General features: G+C 42.8%; 1 protein-coding gene and 1 pseudogene across 1 annotated transcript in view; one reads left to right on the forward strand and one right to left on the reverse strand.

Moving 5' to 3' along the window:
- The window catches only part of LOC139012640 (SLA class II histocompatibility antigen, DQ haplotype C beta chain-like), a 149,532-nt gene that overhangs the window by 106,619 nt on the left and 14,926 nt on the right, over window positions 1-27,987 (forward strand). The gene's annotated exons all lie outside the window — the stretch shown is intronic.
- Window positions 11,382-12,499, reverse strand: LOC139012956 (zinc finger protein 114-like; annotated as a pseudogene).

A 27,987-nucleotide genomic window follows, 5' to 3' on the forward strand; every position in this document is an offset into this window, starting at 1 on the left:
AAAGTCCCCTACTATGAATATATTGCTGTTGATTTCTTCCTTGATATCATCTAAAAGTTTTTTAAATGTATTTGGGCGCTCCTGCATTGCTTGCACATATGTTTACCAGAGTTATATCCTCTGGTTGTATTGATCCCTTTGTATTATGAAGTGGCCTTCCTTATCTCTTGTTATGGCCTTCACTTTGAGGTCTATTTTGTCAAATATAAGTATTGCTATCCCAGCTTTTTTTCATTTCTATTTGCCTGAAAAATATTTTTCCATCTCTTCACTTTCAGTCTCTGTGAGTCCCTTGTTCTGAGGTGAGTCTCTTGTAGACAGCATATATATGGGTCATGTTTTCCTATCCATTCAGCCACTCCATGTTTTTTTGATTGGAGCATTTAATCTATTTACATTTAAGGATATTATTGATAGGTGTTTCTTTGTAGCTGTTGTGTGTGATTCCCTCCACGTCCCGTGTGGTTCAGGGTTCAGGATCTGGAAGAGGAGCCGCACACAAATGAAAGAGAAGAGACAAGAGATCATTGGAAATACTGGGGGGCCAGGCGGGCAAGTCCAACTCAAGGGGAAGGACACTCACTGGTACTCAGGCCTCACCAAGCTTTTATTGATCTGGGATACACCCATAGCATAGCCCTTGGGCAGGCGATTTCCAGTAACAGGTAGACTAGCCCATCAGTAAGGATTTACATAATAATAAATGAGGAAGTTGCCTCAGCTACCACTGTCTGGACAAATAGAGGTGGCGCCCAGCTCCAACCTTTGCTAGGGCTTCAAATGTACCCGGCTTCAAAGGTACCCAGCTTCAAAGGTACCCAGCCTTCGGGGGGTTCTCTGTCTATGCTAATCAGCTAGTGAAGACAATAAGTGGCTTCCCACATTTACCCCTTATTTTTTCCTTAAAAATCTTGTATCTGCAGAACAGAAATAAACATATAAGAACAAAAATGTTTAAGTCCCAATTTCAATGTCCAACAGTTCTGAGTCTAAGTTTCAATGTCAGACAGTTCCTTATGTGTACAAGTTAGCAATGATATTTCAGTTCTGGATGGTGGACAAATGGTGGCAATGCAGGTCCGACCCTCTCTGGTTTGGTCCTGGGCAACCTGCAGTGATGCACAGCTGCTGACTGCTAGCATGGCAAAGTGTCATCAGCATCCTCCATCTCTGGATTGTTTTTCCTCTTGTCTTCATGGCTGGAGCATTCCTGATAATTACTCTCTGTTGCAGGAATCCACATGGTCTTGGAGTTGTTTTCTGAAAATATACAAATGTATTCTCGACCAAAGGTTAATAAAGGAAAATTTACTTGGGGTCTGATTTATTTTTGCCCAAAATGAATTTCCTTTGGCTTATTTTGACACCACGTATGTTTTTCAAGGGTGTCTTGCTGTAAGCATTACAAATGGAAAAAAATTTTTATCTAGATGTAATTTAGTTACAGGATATTTTTCCTTACATGGTATTTTCCCACTATCCCCCTTTTCTGATTTAATTATTAGGAAACTTTTTGGGAAATTTATAATGCAGTCTAGATAACATTATATTTTAATTTTTTGCACAAAAATATGACTGCTTTAGGTCATTGCCTGTTAAGCAATTTTTCCATGAAATGAAAATTTTGGTTAATACTTCTTGAGCCAATTTTAATTAATCTGAAAACTTGACTACTATTTTACTGTCAAATTTAATACTCTAACAACAATCTTAGTTTACACTGTAAATATTAGTGGAAAGGATTATTTTGCATCCTTGAGAAGGCCCTGAGCATTCCTGTTGTTAGGCTGGATTTAGATATAGGGTAGCTGCTGTCAGCCAAGTCTCTGTTGTCTGGGTCCTGATCTGAGTTGGGCATGGGAAGCGGGAAGCAGCCATGGGGGAAGGAGTCCTGCCTCAGAAGGGGTGAGTGTTCAAGCCCCTGCATAGTTGGGGGGTGGGGGGTTAAGGATCTGTGCCCCACCTCTGTTGACCCCCAAGTTCTCTCCTGCTGGCCCCTCTGCGACTGTGTCTGTCTTAGGTCGTTCCTCCCTGAGGAATCTTACTCGTCTTTGACTAACCAGCCATCCTCCGGGGCCAAGCAGGGTGATGTGAGGTTCAGTTCTGTCTCCTTGGTAACCTATGCCCCTGTGGCCTCCATGCCCAGCAACTGCCTTGGGATCCCCTTGCCTGCTGGCAGGGCCCCGGCAGTGATCACATATCTTGGGGAACCCAGGTTTCTTCTCCAGAGAGTACCCTGCTCACGCCATTGGGCAAGAGACAGATCCATGGCACCAGCCACCATGACCTCAGCAAGAACAGAGAGCTCAGGCAACAGCTGTGGGCAATTGGATTGTGAGAAGAGGAACCCTCATGGCAAAAAGGGCAAGAGAGGCCAATATAAAATGCTCAAGTGCCTTCCCAGGGGGCCTTCCACATAGTGGAAGGGAAAAAATCCTTTCATGTCCTCATTAAATTGCTGCCAAACATTCAAAGAATTAGTTTGTAAGTATGTTTGGGATAAATGTACAATACACTGTTGTAAAATATCAAAAATTATTAATGACATTGTAGAATAATATCATGTAAGGATATTCTTTGCTCTAGGCCATGACAATTAAATCTTAAATTGGATGTCTCAAGGTTTGGAATGAGGAACCTGGTTTGCAAAAAGGCAGTTTAAACAAATTATCTAGCGCCCTTGGGTAACCTGGGTTAAACTTAGGCATGTTATCTAAATTACAGTTTTGGGTCTCTGGAACACTGAGTCAACAAGGAAACGTTAACTGGAGCCCTCTGTCCTTGGGATAACTGTGCTGTCCTTCCCAGGTATAGGAAAATGTGGTTTCTAAGACCAGTATGAAACTATAGTTTTTACCTGAGATAATTGTTACCATACTTCACTTTACCATGCCCCATGTGGTCTCTGGGCTGTTTGTTGTCTGGCTCATCCTCCTCCTGCTCCTCATCTTCAAGGGACTGCTTGGAGTTGCTGCTTTCTGTAGCTGAGGTAGTTGATTGCCTGAAGCTGCATGGTGTGGCTCCAGGCACAAGGTCCTCATTAGTCTGGCTAGTTTCTTTCTTGGATCCCTGTTGCAGTTTAATATTTCTAGCAGGAATCCACATGGATTTGGAAAAATTCTCTGGGAATATTCAAGCATACCCTCTGCCAAAGGTTAATAATGGGTCAGGTCCCTTCCATAAACCAAATTCGGGATCCTTCCACATAACTAGACCATTTTCTTTTGTTTTATTCTGACACCAATGTAGCTCAGCTTCAAAGGTACCCAGCCTTTGGGGGGTTCTCTGTCTATGCTTATTAGCTAGTGAAGACAATAAACGGCTTCCCACAGTAGCCATTTTTATTCTTTATGCTTTTGTTCCTTCTTCCCTTTCTATTTCTTCTTTATACAGCAGTCCCTTTAGCATTTCTTGCATTGCTGGCAGTGTAGTGTTAAATTCCCTTAGACTCTTTTTGTCTGCAAAGCTCCTGGTTTCCCCTTCAATTTTGGATGACAGCCTTTCTGGATAGAGTATTCTTGGATTCAGTCCCTTGATTTGTATCACATTGTATACCATATTTTTCTGTGTATAAGAAACCCCCATGTATAAGATGCCCACCACTTTTCCAACCCAACATTAAGAAATCAATATTTCAAACATTTTTCTGGTTTTCCTCTTAATGTCTTCTTCTGTTTTGGCATCCTAAGGAGTTTTGCTTCTTGTTTTCTCCACTGTCTGATCATACACTCAGTGGGAGGAGGTCCAAATTGTCTCTCTGCAACTCAATTCCATGCTCTTTTGCATAGCTGATTACATTCAGTTTGAATTTTGCAGGGTAAGACAATCGCTTACTGGTATTTATCTTTTTATTTTTTGACATTTATGGACTCAGAATGTTCCGGTCCCTGTTGCATCTGTGTACTCTCCACTTCCACCTCCAGCTCCAATTACAGCATCAACAATAAGGATCATGATTGGAGGGAGTTCTGAAGCTGCAAGAGCCTTTCAGAGTGTTCTCAAGGCAGGGTGGGTTTCAGGGCCTTGCTAGCCTCACACTGGGCTGGCATTGGACAAGTTCCCCCTGAGAAGTGGGGTGAAATGGGTAAGCAGTCCACCTCACCTAAGGCATTTCCAGAGGAGGGCTTACAGCTGAGGCTGTCAGTAGAAAAACTCCCTGAAGCTGAGGGAATAAATTCTTCAGTCCCAAATGGAGGAGTATAGGTGGACCAGAACAGCTCCCTCTACAGGTACGCTCTTCTAGTCACTGGGAATACATATATTTTCAGGTGGAAGAAAACAAACAGATTTTAAAAATTCATCATCTCCTAACTTTCATTAACTCAGCTGATTCAACCTTTTGGTTTATAAACTTTCCTCCTTCAATTAAGCATTTCATTATAATCAGGAAGGGAAAGATTATGTCGCAGTAGGGTCTTATCAACCTGCATTAAAAATTAAATCTCAGTGGCTTAATTCAATAAAAGCAACTTCATAGCCCTTCAAGGGTCTCAGGTTATGAAGTTTCCATCTTGTACACCATCACTTCAACAACAGCTTCCAGAGGAAGACAAAGCAGACACAGCTAAAACCCACTTTCAAGTTCCACTGGCTGGTACTAGTCATATGGCCCAAGCCTAACCCTGGGTGAGGCTGGGAAATGTACAGAAGCTTATAGAATACTAGAGGCTCGGTGCACAAAAATTTGTGCACTGGGGGGTGGGGGGAGGGCGGTCCCCCAGCCCAGCCTGTGCCCTCTCGCAGTCTGGGACCCCTCGGGAGATAACGACCCGCTGGCTTAGCCTGCTTCCGGGTGGCAGAGGGCAGGCCCAATCCCTAGGTGCAGCCCCTGGTCAGGCTCAGAACAGGGCCGATTGGGGAGTTGGGGCACCGCCCCGTCATGCACAGAGCAGGGCGGATCGGGAGGTTGCGATGCCACCCTCAGTCATGCTCAGGCTAGGGCCGATTGGGGGGTTGGGGCACCGCCCCCTGTCACACTCAAGGCAGGGTCGATGGGGAGGTTGCGGCGCCACCCCCTGTCATGCACAGAGCAGGGCAGATCAGGGGGTTGAGGAGCTCCGCGCTGTCACTCATAGAGTAGGGCCGATAGGGGAGTTGGGGCACCGCCCCCGGTCACACACAGAGCAGGGCGGATCAGGGGGTTGGGGTGCTGCACCCTGTCACACTCAGGGCAGGGCCAATGGGGAGGTTATGGCTCTACCCTGTCACACACAGAGCAAGGCCCGTGGAGTGGGGTTGGGGCACCTCCACTGTCACACTCGGGGCAGGGCTGATGGAGAGGTTATGGCTCTACCCTGTCACACACAGAGCAGAGCTCGTGGGGGGGCAGGGGTTGGGGCACCACACCCTGTCACACACAGAGCAGGGCGGATCAGGGGGTTGGTGCGCTGCACCCTGTCAAACACAGAGCCGCAGGGCAATCAGGGGATTGGGGAGCTCCCCCCTATCAGGCACAGAGCAGGGCAGATAGGGAGGTTGTGGCCCCGCCCCCTGTCACACACAGAGCCGCAGGGCGATCAGGGGATTGGGGAGCTCCCCCCTGTCACACACAGAGCTGCAGGGCGATCAGGGGGTTTGGCCGCTGCCCCCTGTCACGCTGATCCCGGTGCCAGGAGCCTCACTGCTCCGCTGATCCCGGTGCTGGGAGGCATATTACCCTTTTACTATATAGGATAGAGACCTGGTGCATGGGTAGGGGCCGGCTGGTTTGCCCTGAAGGGTGTCCTGGATCAGGGTGGGGGTCCCCACTGGGGTGCCTGGCCAGTCTGCGTGAGGGGCTGCGGGCTGTTTTCTGGAAGTGAGTGACTGAAGCTCCCAACCACTCCTTTTTTTCTTTTTTTATTCTGGGCCAGCTTTAGCTCTGAGGCCTCACTGCTGAAAACATCGATACAATGTTGCTAAAGCCCGGCTGAATGAAAGCCGGTTTCTGGAGTTTTGTTTAGCTTCTTATTTGCAACATAGTACATAGTTGCTTAGAGTTGCAACTGAGAGGCCGGCAGCAGCAGGCGGGGAACGTTGGAGTCCGCAGTCACTGAAGCAAGCAAACCTCCCTGCTCGCTTCAGTGCCTGGCTGCCAGCCGCCATCTTGGCTGACAGTTAATTTGCATATACTCACTGATTAGCCAATGAAAAGGGTAGCGGTCGTACGCTAATTACCATGTTTCTCTTTTATTAGTGTAGATTAGTAAGCACCACAGATATGATTGAAGGTAGTAAGGTCAAATGCTCATGAGTAGTAGGTTGTTCTCTAGTATACCCATAGACTAGTCTCCAAGGTATATGTCTACTAAGACTCAGTTTTTTTTTGTTGGCAAACTTGTTATATAAGATGTGCTTTATCAATTAAAGATTATATTATGCAATGAAATCTGGGTGTAAAAATACTTGTTTTGTGCTAGGGTGAGGGACTGCGCCATGGAAGGGTTACAGAATGTGCTGGGAGGGGGGACTGACATATGGAGAAGGATTGTGTTGCCAGGATATGAGGATTGTGTATGTGCTGGGAGGAGGGACTGACGTATGGAGGGGAGTTGCAGGGTTAGGAACCATGGAAGAAAAATTGCTAGATTGTCTTAGACCAGTCAGGTGTGACTCTGTTTACCCCCCCTTTGTGCTTATGAACTTTCTGTGAGCTTCTAAGGTAACATTGTTTTGCTTCTAAGGTAACACTGTTTTGCTATAAAAATCATAATGCACACTTGCTCTTTGCCACATGCCCCGAGGCTTCCCAGAGGGGGAAGGTACGGGCTGTGGTCAGCTGGCCAGCTTAATAAAAAGGCTTTCAAATTTAAATTCGGAGTCGGTGGTCTATCTCGTTGAGCCAACCCATAACAGTTTTTATGAAGCTGTCACTGGAAGGGAAGAAGACTCTGACCCTCTCATTGAAAAGAATCTCCCAGCGTGGGGCCAGTGTGGCAGTGTGGAACCATAAGAATGCCCTAGCATATACTCTAGCACTTACCTTCTAATAGGGCTTATGTTTCAACTGGAAAAGTCCAATTTCAATGTCTCCCTCAACTCTAGGTCTGGTTAAATATCCAGCCCTACCTCTCATCTTTGCAGGGTCAAGAGCAAAGAGCTACACATAGAGAGCAAGGGTTCCCCGGACACCCACACAAGTCTTGCTGCCAGTGGAAATGGAGTCTTTGTGGTTTTGCAAGAAAAGCAGTGCGGGACCATGTATGGAGGGTGAGGTATGGTGGTGAGGTTTATTGAAGCTGGACTCTCCCGGGTTTAGCTCCGCTCTGCTGTGGAAGAAGTCCATCCTTGTCTTCGTCAAGCCCAGAACAAAGGCCAAGGTCAAGAGATTCTGCAACATCGGTTCAGTCCCTTTCAAAGCTTAGTCCAGTTCAACCTTTGTCCCAGTTGGGCTAGTGCAATATCTCTTCCCTGCTGGTCTCTGGCTGGTGGTGCCTTATTGTTTCCAGGCTGGTGTTTGGAGCCACAATGCTGCGGGGCCCCAGGCGACTGCTAGGCCTGCATGGCTGTATGGAGAGACAACGCAGGAACTAACAGGAAAAGGACATGTCACACACACACACACACACACACACACACACACACACACTCACATACAGGGGAGGGAGAGATAAAAAGGGAGTTCTTTTTTTTGATAAAAAACTTCCTTTTATCATGACTTGTAATATTGTTGTGAAATTCTAATAACATAAATACCAAACAGCAGGGAAACAAATTTATACATAAAATACAAGTTTAAAAATATAAAATATTATGTACATAACATAGTATAATGGAAAATTCTTTAAAACATGCCAGAAGCCGGTCCATCCTTGCTGCTTGACACAGTCGCTGCAGGAAAGAAACATCTGCACAGCATATGTTTCAAGAGACCTGGCATATATAGCATACTGTTCTTAATATGTTTGCTCCCTTTAGCGCCATGTGTTTTAACCAAGGTCACCTCTCCGAGAAAGGGTGTTTCCCCAGGTGGGGATTTTTCCCTGAGGTTAGGGAGGAGATACAACCCCTTAATTAAGTGCCAGGCGGGTAGTTAAGCTACATAATCTTTACTCCCTGGAATGGAGATAAGAAACGCCCTAACCTTTGTAATAGAAATTGACAGGATTAAAATCGGCTGGCATAAATACGGATGTAACAAGACAATAAACATGAGATCCTCATCAGTTCCTAACCAGAACTCCGACCAGAACTTTGGCTGGAGATCCTGGCTAGAGGTCCTGACTAGGCTGCTGATCAACTGAAGGCTGTCTTTGTGTCATTCCTTCTTCGCCAACTCCGTCCACACCTTTGGGGACCCCTGGACCCGCTGGGGTTGGACTCCAGCAACAACATATGTATTTTTATTGATTTTTTACAGAGAGGAAGGGAGAGGGATAGAGAGTTAGAAACATCAATGAGAGAGAAACATCAACCAGCTGCCTCCTGCACACCCCCTACTGGGGATGTGCCTGCAATCAAGGTACATGACCTTGACTAGAATCGAGACTGGGATCCTTCAGTCCACAGGCCAACGCTCTATCCACTGAGCCAAACCGGTTAGGGCAGTATAATGGAAAATTCTTATAAAATAATCTTAAACAGAAAAGTAGAAAACCAAATTATCCAAATATGTGAGGACAAAGCTTGGAAAGGAAGTCATAAAACACAAAACGGTGGATTGAACTAGATTGATAGTATTATGGTTACTTTAAAAAAATTAAAATTGTTTAAAATATTTTTATATATTTAAAAATGAGAGAAATGGCACCATATTGATAATATTTAATGTTAATTTCTTTTTTTTTAGCTATAAGAAACATATTCTCAATATATGAATTCAGGGTAAGAACTATTATAATAGGGCATGACTAAGAGTATGGTTGGCTCCCTACAAACCTTTTCACTCCTGGCATTGAGTTTTTAGTAACATCGTCCTGGTGCATATAGAATCCACAGTCTTGTACCATGTGTTTTCTTATCTATATTCTGAAGCCAGTCTACAGGTAATTAGGCATTATTCATGCTGCTATTGCTGATTCAAAATGGCAGGTATAGCTATACATATCCAGTTATTTTACTTACTGAAGATTGTGTCTGTTATCACACCAAAACCTGTACTAACAGAAAGAGGGTTTGTTCCCTGCAACCTTTTTAGGGAGCTAAATCTAACCATCTGTAGTAATGTTTTCATGTTTTGTTTTGTTTTTGCTTAGGAAATGATTGCTAACATATGGCAGTGTCAAATGATTTTTACCTTTCTTTTAGCAGGAAACAGCATGTCATGTCTTAAGTAGTCTGGAGATTGTTTGCTTTTGAAATTATGAATCACTAAAGAATAGTGTCTACTGCCCTTCATTATACTGCCCTGCATTATACCAGAAAAATTCATAAATGTCCCTAAATTTATATGTAAAGTAATTTAAATAAAAACTTAGATAATATACTGTTAGTTCAGATTTCAACCCCAAAAGTTTGATTAATATACTTGGTTGTATAGTAATCTTGAAAGGAGCCATAGAAAAGCCTAAGCTCTTGTTCAGATAAGGGTTTGGAGGACTAACTACATTACTTGCTATAACAATGGAAAAATATCTCATTTTATGAAACATACTCATATGAGATGTCTTCCATTTGGGCGATAAAAATAGCTCTACCTAATGATCTTGGCATTTACATGGTCAGTTTACACTCTGTGTAGTTGAATAGACTGAAGGGATTAGACAACGTGAGTTCAAAGTCTCTCTGACCTCACATTGTATGCTTTTGAAATATTTCAAATTGTTTAATAGCAGTGAGTAGCTCATCGTAAGATTTTCAGTTTCTGAATATGGATTACGGAAACAAATATTAATCACATGTTCTAATTAGTATGGATGCATTTATGGCTACAGAATACTTAAACTGGGACTCCTCTAGAAATCTAGGGCATAGAATTTAATCTGGGATTAAAAAACTAATTGGCCCATAATTTCCACTTCTGACTTGAGCTCACTAGCAACAGGCATAAGCCTAGCATTTTGTTAATATGTTTTTTTCTTTTTTAATATATAGTTCCTCTGTTCACTAGCATCAGGCACAATGATCTAATCATAAAAGTCTTTTCTTTCTTTTTTAAGGGGTTAATATTCAAAATTTATAAGGAACTTATATATAACAACACCAAAAACAAAACAACACACACACACAAAATAATCCAATTAAAAAATGGGCAAAGAATGTAAATAGGCACTTCTCCAAAAAAGACATACAGATGGCCAATAGACATGTGAAAAGATGTTCAGCATCACTAATTATCAGATAAATGCAAATCAAAACCACAATGAGATATCAGAATGGCAATCATCAATAAATCAACAAACAAGTGCTGGCGAGGATGTGGAGAAAATGGAGCCCCCGTGCACTGCTGGTGGGAATGCAGACTGGCGCAGCCACTGCGGAAAAAGGCGTGGAGTTTCTTCAAAAAATCAAAAATGGAACTGCTTTATGACTCCATGAATCCACTTGTGGGAATATACCCAAAGAAACCTGGAACACTAATTCAAAAGGATGTGTGCACCCCTGTGTCCATTGCAGCATTATCTGCAATCGCCAAGATCTGCAAACAGCCCAAGTGCCCATCAGTAGGTGAGTGGATAGAAAAGCTGTGGTATATTTACAGAGTGGAATACTATGCAGCTATAAAAAATAAGGAAATCCTACTTTTTATGACAGCTTGTACGAATGTGGAGATTATTTTTTTTGGTTGTTTTATTGCTTAACTGAAGGACTTGTATGCATGCATATTAGCATAACCAATGGACATAAGACACTGGGGGGTAGGGGAGGCCAGGGGATTGTCAAGGGCGGGGAGGGGGGGAAGGACACGAATGTGGAGATTATTATGCTAAGTGAAATAAGCCAGTCAGAGAAAGACACATACTGATCTCACTTACATGTAGAATCTAATGAACAAAATAAAACTAGCAAGCAAAATAGGGCCAGAGGCATGGACACATAGAACAGATGGACAGATCTCAAGAGGGGATGGAGTGTGGGGGCACTGGAAGAGATTAGCCAAAGAACATCTATGCATATGGGCATAGTCTGTGGATACAGACAAGAATGCGGTGAAGGCTGGGGGAGGGAGAGGAGGACCGGGACTGGGTAGAGGGGAGGAAAGGGGAGAAAAATGGGAGACATCTGTAATAGTGTCAACAATTGATAAAAAAAAAATGAAAGTTAAAAGCTTTCCACAGATCTTACCTTCACCGGCTTTCTTTCCAGTGTGCAATTCCCCATTTCTGTAAGATGCAAGAGTTAACGGAAGACTTTCCCCTGTCTGTTGACTTATTGAGCTCCCTTCCAACATGTCCTCTCCATTCATTCAGGATTTTGAGAAAAGCAAAGCTTTCCCCACCTCCCTTTCCTTTAGATGGCCTCTCTTAGCTGTGCTTCTTCAGATGGCTTTTAAGCAATGAATTATTCGTGTAGCCTTTCCCACATTCTGCACGCTTATAAGGCCTCTCTCCAGTGTGGATCCTCGTATGCATGGTGAGTGTCTGAATAAGTGTTTCTTGAGGTGTAGGAAATATCGGAAGGCTTTCCCACATTCCTGACATGCATACGGTTTCTCTCCAGTGTGAATGCTCCTGTGTTTCTTAAAGAACAAACGATAAGTGTAGGATTTCCCACAATCTTGACATCTATAGTTTTTCTCTCCATTCTGTATGCTCCTGTGTGACCCAGAATGTGAAGCTTTTCCCACTTTGATTATTCTTGTTCTTCGTCTATGCTGTATAAGATTGCATTGGCACAGCGGGCATCGGTTTCCTTTGGAGGATGTTTCCACACTCATTGGACCCATAAACTTTCTCTTGAACGTGAGTCTCGCATGGCCTAAGGACACAGTCTTCTGGAAAGACTTTCCCCAATGGGCCTCATTCATAGACTTTTACCCCCGAAATGTTTTATCAGGTGCACAAAGCACATGATTCCGATTCTTGACCCATGTGACCGTGTGACCGATTGCAGCTCTGTTGGAGTTCTCACACTTGGAGCTGACTGAATGCGCTGCCACAATCCTCTATTGCCCTTGCTGTTTTCAGAGGTTTTGTGATTACTCCTTAAGACACAATTTCGTTGCAAAATATTTTGGGGGGTGTGTTTTCTGGTGGGATCTCCCTGCGAAGGCACAAGCTTCTCCCTCGTTTCACAGACTGGAACCAGACAGCTGTCTTTCTCTGGGGCAGCCGCCCCGTGCCTCCCTTTCTGCCCCCTCCGCCTGTGTGGCTCCCTGCTTTGTGGCCTTCCAAGTCTCCTCCTGAAATGGGATTGTTGCCCGTGAAACACACTCTGTTGGCTTCACAAACTGTGTTTTTAGCAAGAATGTCCTGCTGAGAGGCTGAGTCTTTGGTTTTCTGTCAAATCACCTCACGGAGGCCAGGTTCCGGATGTTCTCCAGCATCACATTTTGGTAGAGGTCCCTCTGCTCCGGGGCCAGCAGGGTCCACTCCTCCTTGGTGAAGTTCAATGCCACATCCTTGAAGGTCACCGCATCCATCCCCTAGCATCTGCTTCTGGCGCCGCACATGAGCTCATTCAGGCGCTGGAGTGTTGTGGAACGGGAACAAGAGCCTTGGAACTGAACAAACCAGAAGAATCAAATAAACCCATAGAAACACCCCTCCCCTGCCCTGGGATGGGGGAGGGATCGGACCCTATAAAAGTTTTTTCTGAAAAGAAAGTAAATTATCCAGAGAGGCAAAGAATGACTATTAAGTAACGATTGGTGATAAATGATGATAGTACATAACAGACATGACAGCCCAAAGTTAAATCATTTAAGGATTAAAAAAAATAATAATGTTTAATATTAATATATTTCTAAGTCTCATTACTTAAAATCAAGAAATAGCTAAAATGATCTATTTTTAATGAAAATCCACCTTGAAAGTATTGAGCATATATTGTTCCTTTTTTAACCTTTATTTTTATTGTTGATATTATTACAGATGTCTCCACTCCACCCCCCACGCCCCTTGCCCACCTCCACCCAGTACCTGTACTCTCTTCCCTCTGGCCATCACCACAGTTGTCTGTGTCTATGGGTTATGCATATATGTTCTTTGACTAAACCCTTCCCTTTTTTTCATCCATTCCTCCCTTCCCCCTCCTATCTAACAGCTGTCAGTCTGTTCTATGTATCCATGACTCTGTTTCTGTTTCATCCATCAGTTTATTTTTTTATTAGGTTCCACATATATGTGAGATCATATGGTATTTGTCTTTCTCTGACTGACTTATTTCTCTTAGCATAATACTCCCCAGGTCCATCTGTAATGGGGCAACCCGAGGAGATGACCACCAGGGACTCAGATCAAGATTTAGGAGTCTCTATTAAGCTGGTCAGTGACTACAGTTACAGCACCCTGCCAAAGCAGAGGCTTAACTGCAGTGCCGACTTCCATGGCCAGCGACTACAGTTACAGTACCCTGCCAAAGCAAAGGCTGAACTGCAGTGCCGACTAAAGGAGTTACAGTGTTTTTATTTGCAAAACCCACAAATTTAGTTACAACACAATTTGTTCCCGACACAGTACAGTATCAGTACAGTGGCTACCTTCCTATCTATGTGTTCTAGGAACAGACAGCACAGCATGACCTGTCTGGCCAAAGAACCAGATATGCAGCCCAGCATATTCCCCACTGGTTTTATGTATATGAGTCAAGTCATTGACTCTTTTGGGTCATTGTTAGGGAGGGAGTTATATTGACCCCTCAGGACTATAAGCTTGATAGAATTAATTCTTTGCCGAATAAAGTCAGTGGGCCTGTTTATAAGATAAGGACCTGGAATGAGGGCCAGGAGTAATCTTTAGAGTGTCCAAAGAGTCCTGGACTCTTTATTTTGCCTGGATTGTCTTAAGCCAGGTGTGATGAAGCCATGTCAGGATTCTGTTGACCTTGACTGCTGTGGGGGTGGTCCTTTCCAGGTAGGAGTCAGTCCTTGGGTGGCAAATTTCTTTACCCAAAAAGAGTCACCAGTTTGGAAGGGATGAACCGGATACAGGCAGATCATCTCGGACATGCTTCTTGTCTGCTTTCTGGGTAGACTGTAAAGCCTGAAAGAACTTGAGTAAAGATTAGCTCTGGATTTCAGCTTTTCTAGATTGGATTTGCATGTAAGCTGGTGAGATGGGTAGTTCAGGGTCTGGAAGAGTCACTAGAATATGTAGAGGCCCCACTGGTTTTAGGGCAACCTCCTGGGCTGCTTCGTCTGCAGCCTAGTTCCCTCTTGCTTCTGTGGAGTCCTCTGACCTTGTAAATAGCACTAAGTATGTGAGCCTTTGGAAATGCATACCTGCTATCAGTATAAATTGTTACTGATTTTTCTTACTGATTCAGGCATCAGAGAGCCTGAATAAGGGCAATTAACTTGGCTTTCTGTGCTGAGGTCCCGCGAGTGAGTGCCTGAGGTCAGATGATTCAGTCTAAGCCCCCACATACCTGATTCCTTCCTGGACAAAATGTCCATCGGTGAACAGTATCTCTTTGGCTATCCACCTTGTCTTACATACCTAGAGGTGGAAATACTTAGTTACATCTGGTAGCACTAGTTGGCCATCCTCCTTGCTCTGCTCATGTCTGTCTCACTGCCTAATATATTACCTCAAGGATCCTGGTACTGAATTTTTTTTTTTTATTGCTTAAAGTATTACAAAGGTATTACATATGTCTCCTTTTTTCCCTGCCCTTGACAATCCCCTGGCCTCCCCTACACCCAGTGTCTTATGTCCATTGGTTATGCTTATATGCATGCATATAAGGTCTTCAGTTGATCTTTAACCCCCCTTCTGCCCCCCTACCCTCCCTGGCCTTCCCACTGCAGTTTGACAGTCTGTTTGAGGCAGCACTGCCTCTGTATCTATTTTTGTTCATAAGTTTATAATGGTCTTTATTATAAATGAATGAGTGAGATCATGTGGTATTTTTCCTTCATTGACTGGCTTATTTCACTTAGCATAATGCTCTCCAGTTCCATCCATGCCGTTGCAAATGGTAAAATTTAATTTTTTTCCCAGCAGCATAGTATTCCATCGTGTAGATGTACCACTGTTTTCTAATCCATTCATCTACTGATAAGGCTGTTTCCAGATCTTAGCTATGGTGAATTGTGCTGCTATGAATATAGGGGTGCATATATCCTTTCTGATTGGTGTTTCTGGTTTCTTGGAATATATTCCTAGAAGTGAAATCACAGGGTCAAATGGGAGTTCCATTTTTAGTTTTTTGAGGAAACTCCATAATGTCTTCCATAGTGGCCTCACCAGTCTGCATTCCCACCAGCAGTGCACGAGTGTTCCTTTTTCTCCACATCCTCTCCAGCACTTGTCGTTTGTTGATTTGTTGATGATAGCCAGTCTGACAGGTGTGAGATGGTACCTCATTGTTGTATTGATTTGCATCTCTCAGATGATTAGTAAGTTTGAGCATGTTTTCATATGTCTCTTGGCTTTCTGAATGTCCTCTTTGAAAGGTGTCTATTTAGATCCTTTGCCCATTTTTTGATTGGATTGTTTATCTTCCTTTTGTTAAGCTGTATGAGTTCCCTATAAATTTTGGAGATTAGGCCCTTATCAGATATGACATTGGCAAATATGTGGGCTTTCTTTTTGTTTTGTTGATGGTTTCTTTTGCTGCGCAGAAGCTTTTTATTTGGATGAAGTCCCATTTGTTCATTTTCTCTTTAGTTTTAAGTGCCCTAGGAGCTGTATCAGTGAAGAAATTGCTTCTGCATATGTCTGAGATTTTGTTGCCTTTGGATTCTTCTAGAATTTTTTTGTTTTCCCTTCGTACATTTAAGTCCTTTATCCATTTTGAGTTTATTTTTGCGTATGGTGTAAGTTGGTGGTCTAGTTTCATTTTCTTGCATATATCTGTCCAATTTTCCCAACACCATTTATTGAAGAGACTATCTTGACTCCATTGTATGTTCTTGCTTCCTTTGACAAATATTAATTGAGCATATTGGTTCGGGCCGATTTCTGGGCTCTCTATTCTATTCCATTGATCTATATGTCTGTTCTTGGGCCAGTACCATGCAGTTTTGAAAACAGTGGCTTTGTAATACAGCTTGATATCTGGTATTGAGATCCCACCTACTTTGTTCTTTCTAAGGATCGCTACAGCTATTTGGGGTCTTTTTTTATTCCAGATGAATTTTTGGAGAGTTCATTCTAGATCTGTGAAATATGCCATTGGTATTTTAATGGGAAATGCGTTGAATTTAAAGATTGCTTTGGGTAGTACGGACATTTTAATGATGTTGGGTCTACCAATCCATGACCACGGTATGTTCTTCCATCTGTTTATGTCTTCCTCTATCTCTTTTTTCAACGTCCTGTAGTTTTCTGAGTAGAGGTCTTTAAGTCTTTAGTTAAGTTTATCCCTAGGTAGCTTAATTTTTTTGGTGCGATGGTAAATGGGATTGTATTTTAGTCTCTCTTTCTGAAAGTTCACTATTGGTGTTTGAAATGCCTTAGATTTCTTGAGGTTAATTTTGTATCCTGTTACATTGCCAAATTCATGTATTAAGTCTAGTAGTTTTTTGATGGAGACTTTAGGGTTTTCTATGTATAATATGTCGCCTGCAAATAAGGACAGTTTTACTTCCTCTTTTCCAATTTGGATGCCTTTTATTTCTTCTTCTTGTCTAATTGCAATGCCTAATACTTCCAGTACTATGTTGAACTGGAGTGGTAGAGTAGGCATCCCTGTCTTGTTCCTGTTCTTAGGGGAAATGGTGTTAGTTTTTGTCCATTGAGTATGTTGTTGGCTGTGGGCTTGTCATATATGGCTTTTATTATGTTGAGGTATGATCCTTCTATTCCCACCTTGCTGAGAGTTTTTATCAAAAATGGGTGTTGGATTTTGTTAAATGATTTTTTTGTATCAATTGATATGACTATGTGGTTTTTTTCTTTAAATTTGTTTGTTTATGTGATGTATCACATTTATTGATTTTCAGATATTGTACCATCCTTGCATCGCTGGGATAAATCGTACTTGGTCATGGTGTATGATTTTTCTGATGTACTGCTGGATCCGATTTGCTAAAATTTTGTTGAGGATTTTGGCATCTATGTTCATGAGGGATATTGGCCTGTAATTCTCTTTCATTGTGTTGTCTTTACCTGGTTTTGGTATTAGGGTGATGCTGGCTTCATAGAATGAGCTTGGAAGTGTTCCTTCCTCTTTAATTTTTTGCAGTAGTCTGAGGAGGATAGGTTTTAGTTCTTCCTTGAATGTTTGGTAAAACTCCCCTGTGAAGCCATCTGGTCCTGGGCTATTGTTTGCTGGAAGCTTTTTGATGACTGCTTCAATTTCTTCCATAGTTATTGGCCTGTTGAGATTTTTAGATTCTTCCTGATTGAGTTTTGGAATGTTGTATTTTTCTAGGAATTTGTCCATTTCCTCCAGGTTGTCTAGTTTGTTGGAATAGAGTTGTCCATAGTATTTTTTAACATTCGTTTGTATTTCTGTGGGGTCTGTTGTTATTTCACCTCTATCATTTCTGATTTTGTTTATTTGGGTCCTCTCTCTTTGCATCTTGGTGAGCCTGGCTAGAGGTTTGTCAATCTTGTTTATCCTTTCAAAGAACCAGCTCTTGGTTTCATTGATTTTCTGTATTGTTTCTTTGGTGTCTATGTCATTTATTTCTGCTCTAATCTTTATTATCTTCTTGCTTCTGCTCACTCTGGGGTTTTCTTGTTGCTCTCTTTCTAATTCTTTGAGTTGAAGAGTTAGATGATTTAGTACCATTTTTTTCTTGTTTTTTGAGATAGGCCTGTAGAGGTATAAACTTCCCTCTCAGGACTGCTTTCATTGTGTCCCATAGGTTTTGGATTGTTGCGTTTTCATTGTCATTAGTTTCCAGGATGTTTTTAATTTCTTCTTTGATCTCATTGGTAACCCAATCAATATTTAATAACATGCTATTCAGCTTCCAAGTGTTTGAGTATTTTGGGTTGTTTTTATTGAGGTTTATTTCTAATATTATGCCATCGTGGTCTGAGAAGATGCTTGGTATGATTTCAATCTTCTTGAATTTGGGGAGACTTTGTTTGTGACCCAATATGTGGTCTATTTTTGAATCTGTCCTATGAGCACTTGAGTAGAATGTATATTCTGCGGCTTTGGGGTGAAGTGTTCTGAAGATGTCAATTAAGTCCATCTGATCTAGCGAATCATTTAGGATTGCTGTTTCTTTGCTGATTGTTTGTCTAGAGGATTTATCCAATGATGTCAGTGGTGTATTAAAGTCCCCTACTATGATTGTATTGTTGTCGATCTCTCCTTTGATATCTTCCAGGAGTTTTTTTTATGTATTTGGGTGCTCCTGCAGTGGGTGCATATATGTTTATCAGGGTTATATCTTCTAGTTGTATTGATCCCTTTAGTATTATGAAGTGGCCTTCCTTATCTCTTGTTATGGCCTTCACTTTGAGGTCTATTTTGTCCGATATAAGTATTGCTACCCCAGCTTTCTTTTCATTCCAATTGCCTGAAAGATATTTTTCCATCCCTTCACTTTCAGTCCTTGTGAGTCCCATCTTCTGATGTGGGTCTCTTGTAGACAGTAGATGTATGGGTCATGTTCTTTTTTTTTTTTTTTTTTTTTTTCCGTAGGAAAATGGCATTTTTATTTTTATTTTTATTTTTTTTAAGTAAATCTTTATTGTTCTGATTACATTTGTTCCTCTTTTTTTCCCATAACTCCCCTTCTCCCAGTTCCCGCCCCACCCTCCGCCGTCACTCCCCACCCACTGTCCTCATCCATAGGTGTACGATTTTTGTCCAGTCTCTTCCCGCATCTCCCATTCCCCTCCCCCCCCCCAAGAATAGTCAGTCCATTCCCCTTCTATGTCCCTGATTCATTGTAATCACCAGTTCATTCTGTACATCAGATTATTTATTCACTTGATTCTTAGATTCACTTGTTGATAGATGCATGTTTGTTGTTCACAATTTGTATCTTTACCTTTTTCTTCTTCCTCTTCTTAAAGGAAACCTTTCAGCATTTCGTATAATACTGGTTTAGTGGTGATGAAGTCCTTTAGCTTTTCCTTATCTGTGAAGCTCTTTATCTGACCTTCAATTCTGAATGATAGCTTTGCTGGATAAAGTAATCTTGGTTGTAGGTTCTTGGTATTCAGTACTTTGAATATTTCTTGCCATTCCCTTCTGGCCTGCAAAGTTTCTGTTGAGAAATCAGCTGACAGTCGTATGGGTATTCCCTTGTAGGTAATTGAGTCTCTTTCTCTTGCTGCTTTTAAGATTCTCTCTTTGTCTTTTGCTCTTGGCATTTTCATTATGATGTGTCTTGGTGTGGTCCTCTTTGGATTCCTTTTGTTTGGGGTTCTCTTAGCTTCTTGGACCTATAAGTCCATTTCTTTCACCAGGTGGGGGAAGTTTTCTGCCATTATTTCTTCAAATAGGTTTTCAATATCTTGCTGCCTCTCATCTTCTGGCACCCCTATTATTCTGATATTAGTGCGCTTGAAGCTGTCCCAGAGGCTCCTTACACTATCTTCACACTTTCGGATTCTTTTCTCATTTTGCTTTTCCAGTTGGGTGTTTTTTGTCAAATCTTTGGTTTGATTCTTGTGCTCCTCTGGTCTGCTATTTGGTATAATATTCTTTATTTCAGTCCGTGTATGCTTACTTTCTAATTTCTTTATCATAGCATCGAGGGTCTCATTAGTTTTCGTGAGGCTCTGCACAAGTTTATAGCAAGCCCTCAAAATTGCGATTCTTAGCTCCATATCCTCCATTTCTGTTATGTTTTTTTGTCTCTGCATCTTTTATGCTTTCTTGGTGCACCCCCTTGTGGTCTTTGTGTGCAGTCTTGTTCTAGCCAAGCCTTAATTGTTGTAGTTAACACTAGAGGGATTTGACCACCAGGCCGACTGGCTGTAGGAATCAGCTGTATGGAAAACGTCTGCCTTCTGGGGAGGCGCTAATCCAGCCTTTGCCTGAGGTGATCTGCAAATGGCTGTGTGCAGGGTTTGGGCGGGGCGGGCTCAACAGGGCGGGCGGAGGGAGCAGTTATGGCTGCTCTCAGTCCCGTTCCCAGAGGCTCTGCTTCTCAGAACCCCGGCAGCCGCTGCAAACCTCGGAGAGAAAGCTGCCCTCAGGTTCCAACTGATGCCGGATAATCCCGCTTCTCCCGTTTGAGTCTGGGTCCCTAGAGACTCGCCCGGATCTGGAGCCCAGAGTCTGAGACTCACTCCCGACTGAAAACGACAACCGCGCCCTCAGCCACCAGCCCGCTTTGCGCGCGCACCTTGGTACCTTTGTATTTTCCACACTGCACTGCCTCTGAGCCTCGGTTTGCTGTTCTCTTTCCTTCTAGTTGTAGAGTCTCTCTTCAGCCAGCCTTCCTGTGGTTCTGGGTGATGTCCGTTCCGTCCTTTAGTTGTATTTTTGAAATGGTTGTTTGCGGCAGCGGTCTCCGGTGTTTACCTACGCCGCCATCTTGGTCTCCCCCTGGGTCATGTTCTTTTATCCATTCAGCCACTTGATGTCTTTTGGTTGGAGCATTTAGTCCATTTACGTTTAAAGTTATTATTGAAAGGTACTTGTTTGTAGCCATTTCTTTTTTGTGTGTGTGGCTATTTTCTTTCTGAGCTATTTATTTCTTCTTTTTACACCAGTCCCTTTAACATTTCTTGCATTGCTGGCTTGGTGGTGATGAACTCCCTTAGCCTTTTTTTGTCTGTGAAGCTTCTTATTTCCCCTTCAATTTTGAATGATAGCCTTGCTGGATAGAGTATTCTTGGATTCAGTCCTTTGCTTTGCATCACTTTATAAATTTCTGTCCATTCTTTTCTGGCCTGATGTGTTTCTGTTGAGAAATCATTTGATAATCTAATGGGAGATCCCTTGTATGTAACTTTCCGTCTCTCTCTTGCAGCCTGTAAGATTCTCTCTTTATCCTGAACATTTGCCATGGTAATTATGATGTGTCTTGGTGTGAGTCTTTTCAGGTTCACCTTGTTTGGGACTCTCTGTGCTTGTGTGACTTTTTTCTTCCCCACCTCAGGGAAGTTTTCAGATATTATTTCTTCGAATAGGTTTTCTAATCCTTGTTCCTCTTTCTGTTGTTCTGGCACCCCTATTATTCGTATGTTGTTTCATTTCATGTTGTCCCAAAGCTCCCTTAGGCTCTCCTCCTGTCTTTTAATTTTTTTCTCCAATTGCAGTTCAGTTTGGGTGTGTTTTGCTTCCTTGTCTTCTAATTCACTAATTAGATCTTCCGCTTCTCCTAGTCAACTGTTGAAACTTTCAGTGGTGTTTTTTATTGCAGATATATGGCTCTCCATTTCTTCTTGGTTCTTACCTAAGTTATTCATTTTTTCATCCATTTCTTTTTGATTCTTACATAAGGTATTGAGTTTTTCATCTGTTTCTTTTGCTTCTTGCATAAGCTGTTGATTTTTTCCTCCAACCGGTTAATGCACTCTAGGACCCTTAATCTGAATTCTTTTTCTGTCATGTTGCATGCCTCTGTATCACTTAGCTGCTTTCTAGTGAGTTTTTTTTCTTTCCTTTGGGGGTTTCTATGTCTGCCCTTGTTTTATCTCACCGACATATCTAGATGTTGAGTCGTTCAGTGGCTGCTCCCTGGGTGGCAGTGGCTCCTCGAGCTGTGGTTGCTCCTCATGCAGTTGTGGTAGCAAATGCTCCTCAGTTGGCAGCAGCTCCTCTGGTGGGTGCTGTTCACTGCTGTGGTGGCTCCTCTGGCTGGTGGGGGGAGGCTTCACATGCAGCTGCTGATCCTCAGACAGGGGGTGTCATGATCAGGAGGCTGCTGTTGCTTGGATCTGCTGTGTTGATTTAAAGGCACAAAATACAACACAACAAGGGACAACGTACCAGGCTCTGAACTCAAATGTATTGACGATATTAATAACCCCAAATAAAGGTGACCACTCAAGCTAAGAGAATTAGGGAATAAGGAAGAAAGAAGAGAAAAAGATAAAAGAGAAAAAAAAAAGGAGTGCAGAAATGAAATTGGGAAAAGGGATGAAAACAAAGTAAGAGAAAAGAGAGAATGAAGTAGAAGAGGGGAAGAGACTATTTATATGAGGAGAAAACTCCAATAGAACTGCCACTAATCCAAACAAATTCCAGGAACAGATCCCTGGAGATGAATGCAACCTACAAACAACCAGTAATATCAAGCGTGGTAAGGGAAAATAGAAGCACAAAAATAACCGGGGAGGGGGGGGGTGAGGGGGGGAGCGAAACAAAAGAAAAAGCAAAAGCAAAAGCAAAACAACCTCACAAACAATCCTAGAAAAAACCAATATACTCAACAATCAAACAAACAACAACAAAACAATAGAGAGAGAAAGGAAAAAAAGAAAGAAAAAAAATTTGGATAGTGAAGAAAGATAAGGGAGAGTTGTATAAGGATTTAGAGCAGGGGTTGGAAATAGGATATATAAGTAGGGTGAAATTTTGACAGGGGGTAAAAAGAAGGAATAGGGAAAATCTAAAGCAAGAATAGGGTAAGAGATACAGGACAACAAAACGGGAAAAGTGAGGTTTTAGCATAGTGGTAAATTTGAGGTAGAGAAAAATGATGTTAAAGGAACAATGAAAATAGAATGGAGAACACTAATCCCCAAATAAAATAAAGAGAAAATAAAATGACACTTTAAGAAATGGTAAAATGGTAGTAGTAATAATACTGGTTAAAAATAAAAATGTAGTAATTAAAAGGATAAAATCAGGTGATGAAAAAAGAAAAAAAATTGGTTTCTTAGTTAAAAGGTGAAAAAAGAATAAGAAAAATAAATACAAATTTGCAGTAGTGAGGGTCCTTCGCTTCTTCTACTCTTCAGTCTGGCACACCTTAGTCCTGCCAGTTATTCAGGAGGATGTTGAATTTCCCTGTGATACACTGTTCCTCCGTGTTGTAAACCACAGTCCTGATTTTAAAGCAGGCCGTATTTGTTTCCCAGACTGCCTTAATTTGTGTTTACATAAGAGTCAGTTTGTGGCTCAGCCTCTGCATGGCAGTATTTCTGGATTGACCTCAGAGGCTATACGGCCTCTCTATCCAATAGTTGGGGTTTATTTTCTCTATTGCACTTAAAACTGGTTTGAGGAAGTCCACTTCCCAGAGCTGGTTTTTTAATCATTATCCTGCTCTGTTTCCCAGATTCCACAAAAACAACTTTCCCCTGTAGTCTCTGTGAGTGTCCCCAACTGGGCAATCCCATGCACTGGGTTTAATAATCAAATTCCAAGATTTAAGGAGAAGAGAAAGAAAGAAACAAACAAAACAAAACAAAACAAAAAAAACTAAAAACAACAACAAAAAAACAAGAGCCTGTGGAGTTGCGCGAATTCGCAGCCCTGCACCTTCCAGCCCACACAAGTCTCTTCCGCACACCCTCTCTCTCCTTACATTGAGTAGCCTGCACACTGGCAAAATCTGAGGTTGCCTTTTTGCATCCAGTCCAGCTATGGGCTAATTTTAAGTGTTCCCTTCTGCCAGCAGCCCTGTGGGATCTCTTCCACACTCGAGGATCACGCTGGCCCCAAAGGCCAAGGTCTTTGTGAGGCGCAGACCTTCCCGTGCACACTCCTCTCCCCAACCTGAATTGCCAACTGCACATTCAGGAGAGACCTGACCTTTCTGTGAGAAGCAGGAGTCCACGTAGTCGCGCTGTCCCAGATCCGGTGTCTCCAGGTTAGCAGCCGATCTCTGGATGCTGGGTCTTTGGGTGTGCAGTCTACCTTTCCAAAAAACAGCCACTCAAGATGGCGTGGTCTCCGCAGCTGATCCGGCTTTCCAGGAGAGATTTCAGCCTCAGTCTCCAACTTTTTTTTTAAATTTTATTTATTTTATTGCTTAAAGTATTACAAAGGGTATTACATATGTGACCTTTTTTTCACCCGCCCTTGACAATCCCCTGGCCTCCCCTACCCCTTAGTGTCTTATGTCCATTGGTTATGCTTATATGCATGCATACAAGTCCTTCGGTTGATCTCTTACCCGCCTCCCTCCTGCCCCCCAAACCTCCCCGGCTCAGTCTCCAACTTTCAATCCGCTTTCTCCAGGATTCCTCTGCCTTTCCTGGCTGCAAACTGTCTCTCAGCTGAATATCCTCTGCTTATTCAGGCTGTATGTTACCCGCTTCAGTTGCTCACCCTAACAGCTCCGGGACAAGGCACGGGACACGTCCTTCTATACCTCCGCCATTTTTTCCCTCCTGGCTCTGAATTCTTTCAGGGAAAATGGACGTTGAATTTCTTCTGTAGCTGCTTCATGCTGAGGAGGTATGGAGTTTTCTCTCAGAACCAGGAGATCCTTGCTCTCTGTCAGAGGGACAATGAGGCCTGGGCACAGAAGAAGGTGGGCTTGTGACCTTGCAGAGACAAACTGTAACAAATGGTCCAGTGGAAGGTAAAGAAAACATTTCAGTTTTAATAACCTCTATTGAAATAGAGTTTTTCCCCTCGAAATTGCCCCAATGTTTATCAAAAGAGCTAAATTAAGACCAATTTATTTATTGTATTCAATTTGGCCTGATTGTTTGCATAAACACAACAAGAATGGTAACTGACTACTTTTTCTGGAATTTCATGACTGAATCTTAATGTGACCCATAGGGCCAGGAAGTCAAGCCATCCAGCTGCCATCAGGCTTGCCTGCAGTGTCTGCTGAATTAGGTGAATTCCTCACCTGCAGTGGCTCTACCAGGCCTATGCGCTAGGCTTCAAGGTCCATCTCAGTAGCCCTCCTACTCGTTGTGGCCCAGAGTGCTTGGGGGTTCCGCGGGAACGCAGAGGCACCCTTATTGCTCTCCTTCTACTCTGACTAACCACCAGTGATGGTAGGGTATGGGCCTGATGCTCCAGCACCAGCTATTTTCAGGGCTACCAAGCAAGATACCAGGCTTTCTCCATGGCACTCTTATTGGCTTTAAGTCTTCAGAGCTCAGACTGGGCTCTTTAAAACATGATACTCCAGTCAAAGTTTTCAGTCAATAAAACCACTATTGGAAACCGGTCTTATTGAATTTATGCAAAGAAATGTATTGCCATGATTTATTAAGTATTGCCAAATTTTGAAGGAATTACTTAAGGAGAAAAAGCTGCTGACCTGCCTTAAGATCTTCTGATTTTCCTTGCCAGTCCTTTTTATGGACTCTCCAGAGTTATAACAAAACAGTAACTGTTGGATTTCTTTTATCAGTCCCCCCCCCGCCAAGTACTTTGGCATAACTATTTACCCTCTGTTTAGGGAGGCAGAATGTAAATTATTTACTCTTCCTGGCTTACTGGCTTGTATCATTTAATAAATTTTCTTTTAATATTTCTCTTCTCCTTCTTATTACATACACAACCTTTATAAATTTCATACTTTCAAATTAGCCTTTAAACCTTCTTTTTATGTCCTTTAAAAATGCATAACCATGCCTCAGACCTTCTACTCAGTAATTCCTTATTCTTAGAAACCTCAATCCTTTAATGATTACTATAAAGTAACAGTCAGTATTTCTTAGATTACTAAGAGCAGGTATGAACTGCTTCCTTATGTAATTTCAAGTATATTGCATCAGTCTAATTTAGTATTGGAAGGGGTAAAAAGAACAAAACGGGGCAGAGAAGAACTTGTTGTGGCCTTGAGTCCAGTATAGTTCAGATAAGTAAAAATAAAAAAAAACTCTCTCTCCCTGCTCTCCCTGCCAACGGCCCCCCTTTTTCTGCATTAACCATTTATTCTGAGCTGCTCTCCCTCCTAGATTTTTCTTTCTTTACTCTAAGCCCCAGAGGCTCAAATCCTTCTCCTCCTTTACCACTTTTGGTTTCTCTGACCATCTCTTTGTCCCCCAGCCTAGGGCTCCTCCATCTCAGCAGGCTGAGAGCCTACTACCCTATCTAGCAAATCCTAACACCACTACTCCATCTCACACCTGCTCTGGAGCAGTTTTTGGCTCTCTTCCTCCCCCTGTCAGAGAGGATGCTGTCCCCAACAGAGACCTACTGTAAATCTATCAGGAAGGGCAGGCAAGTCCTAGGTCTCGGAACTACATGATAAAAATCTAGCAGTCCCTCTCCCTCACCCTACACAGACCTTGAGAAAATGTACTAATCTTAACCTAACAAGCCTTTGTTTAAACTTCTCTGGATTGCAACATTCACAAATTTTATACTTTTAAATTAACCTTAGACTTCTAAAATTTTAACCTAACACAGCAAAATTATACATTAGGGAAAAGCAATTAAAAGTTATCCATTGTCTTCCCCCTAAAGCGGGGTTTGCCCTATCTTTAAACAAATTAAACAACAGAACAAATACTCTCATGTGTACAGCCAGACAGCACAAAGACAACGAAGAACAAAAACAAAACAAACCAAACAAATGCAACCTAAGGTTGCCCAGACCAGGACCCGCAGACGCCGTCGAGTCTGGGCAGTCGGACTCTGAGGTTCTGCTGCATCCAGCCCTCTTTTGAGTCCTAAAGGAAACGTTTCACAGACAGATACCAGATTCTTACCTTCCCGCAGGAGGTCTAGGTTGCTTATCATTTTAGGATTGCAGTTTTGGGAGGAAAACACTCCGCCTCCTTGGGACCCGGGACAGAGATTGGAGTGTCCTCGCCTGGGGCATCAAGGGTGTCCACTGGCAACTCGGCCGGAGTGGATCTCACTGGGGGCTTCCAAATGTAATGGGGGGGACCTGTGGAGATGACCACCAGGAACTCAGATCAAGATCTAGGGTTGTGGAATTCAAGATGGCGGCAGTATAAGTAGACGTGTCCCAGGTCTTGTCCCGGAGCAAATGGAGTAAGCAGCTGAAACTAATAACACCCACCCCGAATTGGTGAAGAATACTCAGCTGGTGAGACAGTTTGCGGCCAGGAAGGGCAGAGTTCCCCTGGAAAGGTAAAAACCAGGGATCTAGGCAGGAAAGTTTGCCAGACCTCTGAGCCCAGAGGGTCAGAGGGAAACCACACAGCACCCAGCCGCGTCTCTTGGGACAGGCACAGCCCCTGACTGGGGAAAGGAAATCCGCGGGATTCCTGGTGCCGGGGGATTTGAGATCTGGGTTCTATGATCACGGAGGACTAAGCCTAAAGGGGCAGCCTGAAGAGCTGACCAGACCACGCAGTGCCGGTAAGAGAGGAGCTTACAGAGACTCAGCCTTCCCCGTTTCTGTGGCCGGTGTTTGTTTGTTTTCACTGAATCCTGCTCATAGGACATTTCAGATACAGACACTCACCTGTTCTGAAGAGCAGGAGAAGGTGCGGATGAGTGGAATCTGGGGAGAGGCTGAGGAGAGAAGGGGGGCCAGGAGAGGTGGCAGCGAATTGAGGGCTGAGTCACCCCTGAGCCCAGGACTAGGGCAGCCATTTTCTCTGAAATGTGTAACCCCTCCCTCCAGCCCCCAGGCAAGGAGCACAGCCACACCCATATTTCACCCTGCATGGTATGAAGGATTATACAAATCTGATTAGTCCCTGGGAGTTAACAGGGTCTGGCCTATAGAGGGACTTTCAGTCCCAGCAACAACACAGAGCAGGTAACTCTGGGCAGGGAACTTCCCCCAAACCAGTTTTAAGTGCAATAGAGAAAATAAACCCTAAACTGGACAGAGAGGCCATATAGCCTTGAAGGTCAATCCAGAAACACTGCCACCCAGAGACTGAGCCACAAACTGACTCTTAGGTAAATATAAATTAAGGCAGTCTGGGAAACAAATACTGCCTGCTTTAAAATCTGGACTGTGGTTTACAACACGGAGGAACAGTGTATCGCAGGGAAATTCAACATTCTCCTGAAAACCTGGTAGGACTAAGGCGTGCCAGACTGAAGAGTAGAAGAACCGAAGGACCTTCACAATTGCAAATTTTTGTTTATTTTTTTTAATTTCCTCACCTTTTAACTAAGAAACCATTTTTTTTCTTTCTCCATCACCTTATTTTACCCTTTTAATTACTACATTTTTACTTTTAACCAGTATTA

The sequence above is a fragment of the Myotis yumanensis genome, unplaced genomic scaffold, assembly GCF_028538775.1.
Source record: "Myotis yumanensis isolate MYYU_CA2020_CCGP unplaced genomic scaffold, mMyoYum1.0.hap1 SCAF_6, whole genome shotgun sequence".
Classification (NCBI taxonomy): Eukaryota; Metazoa; Chordata; class Mammalia; order Chiroptera; family Vespertilionidae; genus Myotis; species Myotis yumanensis.